This window comes from Myotis brandtii, unplaced genomic scaffold (genome assembly GCF_000412655.1).
Source record: "Myotis brandtii unplaced genomic scaffold, ASM41265v1 scaffold1954, whole genome shotgun sequence".
NCBI classification, from domain to species: Eukaryota; Metazoa; Chordata; class Mammalia; order Chiroptera; family Vespertilionidae; genus Myotis; species Myotis brandtii.
The window spans coordinates 462,493-471,590 of NW_005357285.1; the positions used below are offsets into that span (position 1 = coordinate 462,493).

General features: G+C 41.5%; 1 protein-coding gene across 4 annotated transcripts in view; it reads right to left on the reverse strand.

Annotated features, from left to right (window-relative positions):
- The window catches only part of USP12 (ubiquitin specific peptidase 12), a 68,544-nt gene that overhangs the window by 54,227 nt on the left and 5,219 nt on the right, over positions 1-9,098 (reverse strand). The window contains exon 1 of one of the 4 annotated variants that reach the window (XM_014538648.1): positions 5,490-5,508. The exons of 2 other annotated variants lie outside the window; for them this stretch is intronic. The gene's annotated coding sequence lies outside the window, so the exon portion shown is untranslated. Of the gene's footprint in view, positions 1-2,174; positions 2,195-5,489; positions 5,509-9,098 lie in introns of those variants that run through there. One more of the 4 variants, XM_014538647.1, reaches the window with a different exon arrangement.

Below are 9,098 nucleotides of genomic sequence, written 5' to 3' on the forward strand. Positions count from 1 at the left end.
GGAGTTATGGGGGGGGGAAAAAAGAGGAGCAAATGTAATCTGAACAATAAAGATTTAATTTAAAAAAAAAAAGCAAGTTTCATCTTGCCTTTCTTATAAGAATCTTATTTCAGGGGGCACTAAATAGTTGAAAAAGTAAATTTTTGTTCATAGATAATTTCAGCTAATAAATTCAGAAGAAACAGTTGTAAATAATGAATTAGGCAAAAATTATCAATTAGGCACTAAAAACATTAGGTTAAAGGTTGATAGGAAACTTTAAAATGGAGGGCTCAGACCTGAATCCCCAATGCATTCCAGCATCATTAAAAATGAACAATAAACTTTTATTCTCACGAGGTGATGCCCCAAGAAATATAGAGCATCTCCTATAAAGTATTCTTGTCTTACAAAACACAACCACTAAACTTTTGTCAAGTGGAATTACCAATTTACAAGACATTCAGGAACAGAGGAACAAGTTAAACAATACCACAAAAACAGGAATAGGGACATGAGATTCCTAGAGGATATATGACTTCTCCATTCATAATGCTAATCAGAGCCAAGAGCTGATTTCATTAAGGCAGATGCTTTTTTAAAAATTCATCTTTATTGTTTAAAGTATTACAGATATCCCCTTTCTCTCCTCTCCCCCCCACCACTGACTCACTCTACCCCATCCATACCCCCTCCCAGGCCTTCACCACACTATTGTCTGTATCCCCAAGGTTATGCATATGCTCATATAAGTTCTTTGGTTACCACTCACCCCCCCCACCCCCACCTTCCCTCTGAGATTCGTCAGTCTATTCTATGCTTCTATGTCTCTGGATCTATTTTGTTCATCAGTTTATTTTGTTCATTAGATTCCACATATGAGTGAGCTCATGTGATAGTTGTCTTTCTCTAACTGGCTTATTTTGCTTAGCATAATACTCTCCAGGTCCCTCCACGCTGTCTCAAAGAGTAAGAGATCCTTCTTTTTTATTGCTGCATAGTATTCCATGGTGTGAATCAGTGGTTCCCAAACTTATTTGGCCTACCGCCCCCTTTCCAGAAAAAACATTACTCAGCCCCTGGAAATTAATTTTTTTAAAATTTTAATAGCAGTTACTCATCGCCCCCAAATGCACCTGTGGCCATCACCGCCCCCCTGGATCGCTGCAGCGCCCACCGGGGGGCGGTAGCGCCCACTTTGGGAATCACTGGTGTAAATGTACCACAACTTTTTTATTTACTGGGCAGATGCTTTAAAGGCTTTCTAGAGAAATGCTAAAAGAAGTGTGTGATGATGCTGCATTAATATTATTGTTTATATCGCCCTAACCGGTTTGGCTCAGTGGATAGAGCGTCAGCCTGCAGACTGAAAGGTCCCAGGTTCGAATCTGGTCAAGGGCATGTACCTTGGTTGCGGGCACATCCCCAGTAGAGGGTGTGCAGGAGGCAGCTGATAGATGTTTTCTCTCATTGATGTTTCTAACTCTCTATCCCTTTCCCTTCCTCTCTGTAAAAAAATCAATAAAATATATTTTAAAAAATATTGTTTATAAATATAACTAGGGATATACTTCAATAAAGCTTATTCAGGGGCTAAGGACACCTGCAGTAGAATCTATAATTGTAAAGATTAATTTACCAATTACTCAGTACTAATATGAAAAATACAATGACCAGATTCTAATGACCAACAAACTATGGTTCTGTCAACTGAAGATACAATCTCCATAATTTGGATATTTTTATTAAAGAATAAGCAATAAGGTCTCTGACAACTTCCACAGAGGAGGTAGTTAAAAACAAAAGATAGCATCTCACAGTATATTAGAAAATTTTATAATGAAGCTTTATCTACTTATAGAAAAATCATAAGAAGTAAATGGGATAGACTGAGGAACTAGAGGGAATCTATATTTTGTACAGAGGGTTGAAAGTCAGCCCCTTGCTCATCTTCTGATTATAGAGCCAACGGTAACATTATAATCACTTATTTGAGGTTTCTAGTATGGTGTTCGTTAACTTACCTTCATCAATCCCACCAAAGAAATATTAAAGGCTGAAATATTTCCCCAGAATATGCTAACTTTTAATCTTATTCATAACTTTGAAACTTCTTCAATTCTTTGATTTTTAATAGTAACTTTCATTCAAGTTCCTAAAACCTAAAGTTATATCCTTTAAGTAAATACTCATACAAAAAAAGTGCCTGGGATGATTTCCTCTATTCTTCTTGTTTCTGAATGCTCAATTTCTGAAAAAAAAAAGACATTCTTTAGGGTTGAAATCTACCCTGTGGTTTTTTTTCAGCTGTTTCTGATGATCAAAGATATGACTAGAATTAAAATCAGGGGAAACAAATTTTAAAAGCTGCCACTCTCCTCAGGACCTGATCATTAATTTTTTTTCAATTTCATGTTGAACACAATGACCTATTCTTACTTTCTCTAATGACTTTTCCTTTACAGCTTAAAAAAATGCCCCACATATATTAATTATATCCACATCAATAAGATCATTTAAGCATATATCCCTAACATATACAGTTTATAAATTCTATATGTACCACATTGTGTACACTAAAAATATAACAAATGTGATTTAAATGAAGTCAACATTTAAAATTTTTGTCTTACTTATACTAATTTTTTTATTTCCACTAAAAATTATTGATAATTAAGTGAGAGCAATGAAACTGGAGTTTATTTGGGCTTGTTTTGTAAACTGTGGGTTATAGATTTTAATACAGTGATTTGATAGTGTGAGTTATTTGGATATGTGGTTTGAATGGCTATCAAAGTTTAAAAAGGTATCTTCACAAAGATACATATGCAGATCTAAATGGAAAAGTTCACTTGATGGCATTCACTTTCTAAATTATAGTGTTAAATTTTCAATCCTTATCTACCAATTTGTTTGAATTCATTCAATAACTATCTGCCTCATGAGCAGCACAGCAAAGCAACTAAGCGTACCTGAAGCATGAAGCCGAACTACCTAGGTTTGAGTCTGGTTCTGCTACTTAACCGTGGAAAATTATTAAGCTGCTCAGTTCCTCAGCTTCCCACCTGAACAATGGGGTTTATGACAGCACCTACCTCTTAGAATCTTGTAAAGAATTAAATGAATAATCCGCACAAAGCACTTAGGATAGTTCCTAGCACCTTATCATTCAGTTACATTTGAAACAACCTTTTAAAGCCATTTGGCCATTTTGAAGAATTAGAATAACTGAAATTAAATCATATAATCTCAAAGTCTATATTTAAATTATACATGAATAATAGAGTGTGATACTGTCATCTCTTTGGCACTACTGGACTTGAGGTAACAGCACACCATTTCACATGGGGACAGGGCATGGATGCCAGTATCATCCACTTATTAAGAATTAGTAAAGCTTAATCTAGCTTTCATTTTTAAATAAAAATAAACCTTAGAAATTCTAATATTTTCTTCCCATTTCCCTAAGATCATCTTACATTACTTTTAGAGACTACTGGTTTTAACATTATGTCAACCATTTACAAATGTTTAAATGCTCCACTATCCCCCATGCTGGAGGTTGGTGATGGTGCCTGTCCTGTGAACATCCCCCTCTAGGAAAGGCCCTTCCCTGGGACCACAGTTTCTGTTTAGGTGGCCCTGTCTGTAACACTATACTTCACACTGCCCGACCCAAAACCCTCACTGCAGCCAAGTGGACCTAATCCAAAAGTGTCCTTCCACATGCTAGTGGACATCTGTCACCTACCCCACACACTTCTCTACTGCCCCATGCTTCCTTCTACGAACTGACTTCTCTAGGCAAATTCTGTAGGGCTGCCTATCAATCACAAATCCTTTCATAGGTTGGGCACTTGGCAGTGTGGGGCACTTGATCCAATCTAGCCAGAGAACCTGGACCAGAGTTCTTTGTCAGGTCTGATGTGGATGTTCTCTGGGATTTCTGATAATGTAAATCTCAATGAGCCAATGGCCATCAAATTGATGCAAAAGAAAACAGAACTACGAGACATTTGCCTAATCAACTTCATAACCCACAAATAGAAAGTTTCATTTTTATTACTTTCTCTCATCCATAATGGCCCCTGTTCCCTGGATCCAGAATTCCAACTAATGACTACTAGCAATTCAGGCTAATTAGCCTTTTATAAGATGGTCTAGGAACACAATCATAATTTTATAACAAAGATTTGAGAGGGAAACACATTCCATGGTAACCTCACAAATAGATTTATTGAGCTCAACCTCTTCTGTGTTAGGGAGTATTGTATTAGAAAATTAATATAGAACTATACAATAAAATGCAAATAGGCTATTAAAAATGTATCAACTGCACAAAAAGTAACAAATACACTCTACTATCAACTCTACTAAAGTACTCATTAGCTACAAGAAACGGAAGAAGGCAATCTGGCTTATCAGAATAAAAAAACTTATTTTCCAAGGATTTAGCTTACTGTATAAATAGCTGGCATGCAAGTAAGATATTTTTCAGCAAAAGAAAGTCTCCAGGGACAGGGAATAAAAAAAGCTGAAATGTCAATCTCTGAATTAACTAAGCCATTAACTGACCCCAAATTCTAAGCTTAATTTTTAAGAAACTCCTATAGTATGATAACTCTACAAATAAAAAAGGGAGAGGGGAGCAAGAAAGAAACAGAAGTAGCAATTTAAGGACTTACAGAAAAAGGTTAAAAGTAGAAAACACAATTGCCAAGTCGCCTGAAGTATAAATCACAGAAAAGTTAATCATTATACTGGTTCTGCTGCATCTACTCTTACCACCAATTTATTTCTGAGTATAATTCAAGGTGTTCAACAATCTTTCATAGCTGGAGCGCTGGCTACCTGTGATATCTCAATTCTTCATCATTAACTAGGAATAGAGATCAGAAACTATACTTTTACTCATCAAGTGAATCTGTAGAGGGGATAAAGGCAAAGCTTCCTCTGACGGTCTTTTACTGACTTCACTCCCTTCTGCTTCTCTCTCATTTTTAAAACACACTGAGTGGCCAGATTATTATGACCACCCCATCAGTACTTCATTGACACTTCCAAAAATACTGAATATTGAAAACTTCCTAAGCAAATACAAGGTATTATTATTATTATTATTATTTGCATAACTAATTCACTTCATTGTACTGATGGGGTGGTCATAATAATCTGGCCGGTCATAATAATCTGGCCACTCAGTGTATATTTTTATTGATTTCAGAGAGAAAGGGAGAGGGGGAAAGAGAGAGACAGAAACATCAATGATGAGAATCATCCAGTGGCTGCCTCCTAAACGCCCCATACTGGTGATCGAGCCCACAACCTAGGCATGTGCCCTGACCGGGAATCTAATCGTGACCTCCTGGTTCATAGGTTGATGCTCAACCACCAGCCAGGCCATTCTGCTTCCCTTGATTTCATTGAATTTCAGTTACTCAGCTTAGGGAAAAACAAAAAGACTATCTTAAGCATTCAGATTGATCCACAGGAAGTAATAAAAATGGTACCTTCTGCCCTAGCCGGTTTGGCTCAGTGGATAGAGCTTCGGCCTGACGACTGAAGGGTCCCGGGTTCGATTCCAGTCAAGGGTACGCACCTTGGTTGCAGGCTCCTCCCCAGCCTGGGCTCTGGTGGGGGTGCGTGCAGGAGGCAATCAATCAATGTGTTTCTCTCACATCGATATTTCTCTCTGTCTTTCCCTCTCTCTGCCACTCTCTCTAAAAATCAATGGAAAAATATCTTCAGGTGAGGATTTAAAATAAATAAATAAAAATAAAGTGGCTGTACCATTTTAAAAAAATAAAGAAGTGGTACATTTAAAAAAAATGGTACCGTCTTAGAAACCCTTTTTGTATACAATTGACAGTGTAATTTTGATACTGTTATCATATTAAATTAAAAACAACAGCAGAGCCCTGGCCAGTGTGGCTCAGTGGATAGAGCATCAGCCCATGCACTGAAGGGTCATGATTCGATTCCTGGTCAAGGGCATGTACCTGGGTTGCAGTTCGTTCCCCATCCCCAATCAGGGCTTGTGCTGGAGGCAAGCAGTTGATGTGTCTCTCTCATATCGATGTTTCTCTCTTCCTCCCCCCCGCTCCCTCTCTCTCCCTCCATCCTTCCCTTCCACTCTCTCTGAAAAGCAATGGAAAAAATATCCTCAGGTGAGGATTAACAACAACAAAAAAACCCCACACAAAACAAACAATAAAAAAAAGCAGAAAAAATATTATAGAATTTTAGTATTCATTTTATCTAGGATGTTCTGTTACTTGTTCTGAGGCTATCTGTAAAAAAAAGTTAGACACAAAGTTGGTGGTAAGAGTAGATACAAAGGTGCCTGGCCACTGTCGCTCAGTGGTTGAGCCTCGACCTATGAACCAGGAGGTCACAGTTCAATTCCTGGTGAGGATACATGCCCAGGTTGTGGGCTCAGTCCTCAGTAGGAGGCGTGCAGGAGGCAACCGATCAATGATTCTTTCTCGGATTGATGTTTCTCTCTCTCCCTCTCTGAAATCAACTTAAAAAAATTTTCTTAAAATAGTTAGACACAAAGTTGAAATACATGATGGGGTAAAAGTAGGTTAACAGTTATGAGTATACAAAACACAGAGTGTATTCTGTACTATTATTTATTAACTAGAGGCCTGGTGCATGAAAATTCATGCACTGGAGTGGGGGCCCCTCAGCCCGGCCTGCCCCCTCTCACAGTCCGGGAGCCCTCAGGGGCGGGAGGCGACCTGGCGATCAGGGGAAGGCGATGCCCCATCACACCTCTGCTGCTGCCACTGCCGGCAGCACAAGCCTCTGCCGGCCCTGGTCACCTGAACCTCGGGCCAACCCTGAGTGGCTGGGGGGCTGAGGGGACTGGGGGATTCCGGAGGCAGGCACACAGAGTGGCCGGGCCTGCCTGGGGGCGGGCCCGTCCTTCCTGCATGCTTGCCGCCCCAGTGGGGCTGAGGGGACTGGGCGCCGCCATCTTGTGGCTGTGGGGGCCGCCATCTTTGAGGGTGTGGCAGTCAATTAGCATATTCCCTCCTTATTGGCTGTGGGCGCCACCATCTTTGCGATGGTGTGAGGGCCAATTTGCATATTCCTTTTTTTTTAGCTATGACTAGGGGCCCAGTGCATGAATTTGTGCACCTTGAAAGGAACTGTGGGCCGCGAGGCTGTGGTGGGCACAGGGGTGGGTCTTGGCCCATCCTCTGTGCCCCCACATGGCCCCTCCTGCCGTGGCTCCCAGTCTCCTGTCTGCCAGCAGCCCCGCTCCCGCTGTCACCGCTCCCACGTGTTGATGGTGCCCGCCCTGCTCGCACCTGCTGACGGCGTGAAGTGATGGGGGCTGGCGCCGTCAGCAGTGCCAGCAGCAGCTGTTGCCTCAATCGTCCCTCAGGAGCAGGGGGGCGTGGAGAAGCCCTCAGGTGCAATCAGGGCCAGCAACCTCTGCTCGCAACCGCTGATGGTGCCGAGTGATCGGGACTGGCGCCGGGCGCCAGCAGTGGGTGCGAGTGGAGGCTCTGGCACCATCTGCGAGTGCGAGCAGGGTCATCGCCGGCAGCGGTGCAAGAGGCAGCTGCTGGCCCAATCAGCCCCCAGGAGCAGGGGAAGGTGGAGAAGCCTTGAGGGGTGATCGGGGCCAGTAGCCGCCACTTGCACCCACTGATGGCGCCAAGCTATCGGGGCTAGCGCTGGGCACCGGCAACGGGTGCGAGTGGCAGCTACGGCGCCAGAAGTGGGTGTGAGTGGGGCTGGCACCAGCAACAGGTGCGAGCACTGAGTGGGACTGCGGCACATGGGAGCAAAGAACTTTCAGTAACCACCAGAGGCTCGCCCCGATGACAGCGACCAGCACCCCGCTTTGGTCTGGTGTTCACTTGTTCCACCATCCCACCGCACCCGATGCCCACCATGTTCCACGCTCTGCCACCTGCTGCCGATGCCTGCCATGTTCCGCATGTGCCCCTGATGGTCAGTGCACATCATAGCAACCAGTTGTTTGGTTGTTCCAGTTGTTCCGGTCTATTTGCATATTAGCCTTTTATATATATAGATTATTGTATTTTTTTTCCATACAAACAACTGTAAACTTACTTTTGCCCCAGCCTATATTTAAATGTGGGGTTTTTTAAAAATTGATTTTAGAAAGAAAGGGAGAGAGAAAAATCAATGAGAGAAATGTCAACATCAATTGGCTGCCCCCTGACCAGGTATCGAACCAACAACGCTCAACCACTGAGCCACACCAGCTGGGCCCAGCCTGTATTTATACTAGTAAAGGTTAAAGCAAAACATCTTTCAATATATAATACTATTGTTCTTTAAAAAATGGGTCTTTCGGGAGACTATCAATGGGCACAACTTTACTACAATTCAATACACATATTAACATTGGAAACCAAACAAAGGTGACAGTCACCGAAGAAACTGTCATCCCCAGAATTAAAATGAGGCTTTTGATCACTAGGCAACTCCACATGTAAGCATGAACATATTAGATACTAAAAGTAGAGGCTAGACTTCTCATTAAACAAAGTATATTAAACATACTCACTTAATTCTACTCCACATGTCTAATAAAATGACAGTAAAAGAATAGATTAGGGAAAACCTCAAAAGGCCCAAGAAGACAACCACAGACTTGAGATATCAATGGACTTACAGAAGATAAAAGGCAGATGGAGAAAAAGTAGAAGACCAAGTGCCTGTAAGGGACAGACAAACAAAAAAACCCAAACTGATTCACACCTGTAAACGTGGGGATTTTGCGGGGAGGGGAAGCTGCATCTAAAATCACAAGTCTGGTATAAGTCCTTAAAAGAAGCATTTCAAGTTCAGTTGGTTAGAGCATCATCCCAATACACCAAGGTTTAAGGTTCAATCCCCAGTCAGGGCACATACAAGAATCAATCAATGAATGAATAAATAAATAAGTGGAACAATAAATTTATTTCTCTCCCCCCCCCCACCTTACTCTAAAAATCAACAATCTACACTAATAAAAGAGAAACATGGTAATTGGCGTACGACCGCTACCCTTTTCATTGGCTAATCAGTGAGTATATGCAAATTAACTGTCAGCCAAGATGGCGGCTAATTTGCATATGCCGGCTCCTAGC